Raw genomic sequence first — 4,712 nt, forward strand, 5'->3', positions numbered from 1 at the left:
ATAACAATAACGCCACACAATATAACTGGCTTATGACGTGTGGTGCCACAATAAATTATTTTGTTATGAATTAGGTCATCAAAATTGGTGGGAATTCTCCGAAGGCGTCTTAACATAGCCAAGATTTATCCTCTAGAACTAACCTTAATATTCAGTATTATTCCGTCCTGGTCGTTTTTACAGACACTTTTTGCATGAAAAGGCGTGAATTGTTTGTGTTCCCTTCAGACATGAAACGGACACGGCTATCTGCCGATCAAAAATATCGATTCATGTCAGGAAATGCCATTTCAGAATCATTTATATTTTCATCGTAATCGATGATCTATGATATTAAATTCATCTGGTTTGGATCAAAATGTTGGCAAAACGTCAACTAATTATATTCCTTTCTGAGGAGAATGCAATTAGGTTCATACGTGTTATTTTTCAAAACATCATTATTCTCATATTGTTGAGATGTTTAAACAATATTCATATTTGATAAAATACTGCAACTAAGAATTAGTATTCCTATCTCGACCACACCCTTTGGGATCATTGCATAACCACTACTACTTCACTAATAGTCTTTATTTAACTGTCTCCTTATATACTGCTGTCCACATTACAGGATTCTTGCATAGCAATTAAATTGGGGATCGTTAAAGACAATCTTTCTAATATCGTCCTTGACACTGCCTCGCCCTTGACCTTGTCTGAGCATTCGTCTCTGTGAAGAAGGCTTTATTTTCCGTCCCCAAGCTGTTGTACCAAAATAGTGTTTTAAGTTTCCTTCTTGTCACTAAGCACTTAAAGGAATGCACATGGAACGTAACTGTCCCTGTTGACAGGTACGTTTTGGACAGGAATGTGAATTTTCATTAATTATGGCGATTAAGACAAGAATACATCGTTATATGGAAATTTATAGCAATCAGAATTGATTCTTCATATTAAAAGCTTATAATAATCACAATCCACGTAGTGACCTTAACGATATATGAGATGAATTGATATAAACGTATAGTTTGTTTTCGAATCCTAATATATGTTATTGTAGTGTGATGTAATGTATAAGTGTATTTGAATACAATATTGTGTAAACTAACAATCAACAAGATCAGGATGTAACCGATTGAAAATCTAGGGCTATCTCTACTTCGAAAAATCTTCGTTCTTTCTCAAATGTGTCCAGTTCCGATATTTCTTTAACGGATCGTGAAAGGTGGCATGGTAATGTGTCTGCAATGTGACATTCCACTAAAAAGGCAGAGTAAAGCGACATATGTTTTGTAAAAGAGGTATATTTGATCTTGTATTGGTATGCTTTCATTTAGTTTTTCGTGTGCTTTAGACTTTTTTAACAGGTTGCTAACAGTTCGAAGATGAGTGTGTAATTTAGATCATATTTAAAAGAGCACAACATGCGAAAAACCAAAATAACAGTCATTTGCTACCCAATGTTATAATTTGGAAAATAACAATATAGATGCAGGTTTGATGAATTGAACCAAATTCTAATCACTACTGGAATGAAAGAAAACTTTATCTAATAATGTGACACGAATTGTACAGGAAGGTTAAATCTGCTCAGTCTTTGATAGATTTGTACATTGCATGGTTTAGGAAACCGAAAGTGACTCCGAAAGGGAACCAAATCTTCATCTTCATGATTGATTTTTAGTCTGTATTCCCCCTTCTAATTAATTTTTCTATTCCGAAATTGACAAATGAGCATCCTTGAAAATTAATCCAACCGTTTTTGAAATAATGCTTTTAGAGTTATTGTTGTGGTTTAATTATAGAAAATGATCGTTATACAAGTGTTAAGTTTAACAGAACTCTCATGCGTCGTAGAAATCTCTTCTTCAATCCTTTTTTGAAGCTAAAACGTTGAAAAAAATTGTATTCAAGGTCTAATATCTAGATTACTGACATCTGGCTCTTTTATTTCTAAATATTAATAATTCCAACCATGCAGGCAAACCAATATTTATTTAACCTAAGAACATGTTTGATTGATTTGAAGGGCAAAGTTTAAATAAATAACGGACATTTAGTTTTCAATGACAAACGAAGTTCATGAAAAACAAAAAAAACTATTTGAAAGGGACCTAAATATAACACTGCTGAGATTCACAGACAGCATGCTTTTTGCGGTATGAAAATTTATGCGCATTGATGTGATCCCTACCCCATTAATGATGAGTTGATTAAAACCAGGATGACTTACAACCATTGTTGTCCTGAATAAGTAAGTGGATAAATTGATAGGTTACAACATTCGATGTTGCGATGTATACTGCCTGCAGGGTCGGTATTTTACTTTGACATCTCATTAAGAAAGGTATTGTGTCGAAATAGATTGATCTACGGACACTATTACAGCATCCGAGATGTCCATCAAATCTTTCCTCCTCTAATTACTTGGGAACAATACGACATATCCTTTATCTAGAGTGACAAAATCAAATAAAATAAAACTGAATGTTAGCATGCGACATTTTGTCAGAAACTGCAATCAAACCCTAGGAGAGTATTGAGGGTCAACCATCTGTTTATCACAAACCGGAAGTAAGGCAGTTCCAGTGACATAAACTAAGCACAAAGCAGCTTCCGGTAAACGGCGTATTCGGATATCTTCCTTGTTGCACTGGTAAGATTTCGCATGTGCCAAAACCATAACTTACGTAAGGTCAAACAACAAATGGGAAGTGCCATGTTCATTTTATTCGGAATACATATGCCTCTAGGTCGTTCGTCAGCTTTGTTTGAACAAAAGTACATGACAGTAGAACAACACTGATCTTTGGTATTAAAAGATATACTCCGGTCTAAACATTTTGATGACCATCACATAGATTATCTATAGGGAAATGTATTTCCTTTTGATTCATGTTATACATGTATATGTAATATGTTCTACGAAGATAGTTGACAGGATGAATTATATTTATGGAACAATATTGAATCCGTCACGAGAAAGCCTCCGCTGTAGCAGGTGCCATTTGGTTGATATGCAATCAACAGCTCTGCTGTTGCTAGGCGATGTTCGATGTTTAAGGAGGCGAGACCCAAGGCGCTGTCATTATTTCATTGCGAAGCACGGTACGACATCATTTAGGCGTTTTTGATTGAAGGCATTATGTTTCCGTCGACATAATTCTTCGGTTGTTGCACCTGTTTCCGTCAGTGTTGTCAATATGATGCTGTTTGTTATTCCAGTGACCATTCACCTGACCCTCTGCAGGCGATATCATCTTTGATGGACGTCTTACAGAACTCACTAGAGCTATACCCAACGGTAGAAATGGTTGTTTTATTTCTTATCAAATCAATCCACCTTAATATATCCTGATAAGAAACGTCCTTGCTAATCTTATCCTTAATCCTAACCATCTGATTGACTCGTACCTTCTGTTTGGTCCTATGGTGAGCTAAATACCTAGTTAAGGTACCCCTACTTTTATTTACTTTATCAATTTCAATGACATCATTGCTCGATTTGTTTCTCTATGTCGAAAGCTTGTTCTTCACGTTAGATGCGTGATAAAACATGTACACAAAAGATGATATAGAAACAAAGTATGGCGTACTTACACAAAGTCCTTCGACACTTAAACATTTGTTCAGACCAGGTTTGATTTTCAGACAACTCGTTTAGATTTTTACCCTTTTTGATATTAGTAAAACTTAGGATCCTACAAGAACGAAACTGTTGTATGATGTAGCTGAATAATTATTCAGTTACCATATATATGTTATTTGGTTTTAAATGTGGTGTGCACTTGAGTGTGTTCTTTCGGATTGGAAGCTTCATATCACACTTCTGAGACTTCACAATTTCTGTATCTAACACGCCGATGAGATGTTGCTGATAAAACACGTTCACACCCGGTTACTGAGATCCATTGTTCCGGTACAGTCGTTGTTCAAACAGGCTCGTGTAGGGTTTTACTTTATCATAACAATGGTTGTTTCTTATAACAGAGAAATATTTGTGACACATAGATAGATTATTGTGGGGTATTTGGTTAAAACCCTGGTTTGTATTAAGAGCTGCATTTGATATATAAAATGTTGCGAGTGTTGACAAATGTATCTTTTTTATCTTTAACACAGCCACAGCCAGATAAACATGTAGTTCAGATTATAAATTATTGATGTGTTGACGTTATGATAATCATTGCAGTGTTGAATACGTATAGCTTTGATTTTCTTTTCTTTGAAGTGAAATCAATATGAAATCTTATATTAGAAAAGGTTAATGTTAGTTTTTAGATATAAACGTTTGGAAGATAAAGAGAAATTTAACGAGAAACAATAGCATACTTCAGTTATCTAATTTTGTTTACGACCATCCGACAAACAGGGTATTCTGGTGGACTAGTGTCTACACGACTGAAATTAAAGGAAGTCAACTTATGGTTAGTAAATTACTTTATATGACGTGAGGAAAGAGTATTAAATCCGAGGTTTGTACATATATATCCAGGATAGCTTCAAAGCAGTAGGTTTAGTTTTATCACGTATATTTCGACGCGTGCATGCAGTGGACATTGAAGGATTACTATTTAGTATACAAATACAATGCACATCGTACTAGAATTTATTTACTGGAAATTACAAAACCTTCACATTTCTCTGAGCGGAATATGAATATTCTCTTAAATCAGCACAAACAAAAACCCTTACTGCTGAAATAAATAAACAAAACATATACACAAATG

The sequence above is a fragment of the Pecten maximus genome, chromosome 8 (assembly GCF_902652985.1).
Source record: "Pecten maximus chromosome 8, xPecMax1.1, whole genome shotgun sequence".
NCBI lineage: Eukaryota > Metazoa > Mollusca > Bivalvia > Pectinida > Pectinidae > Pecten > Pecten maximus.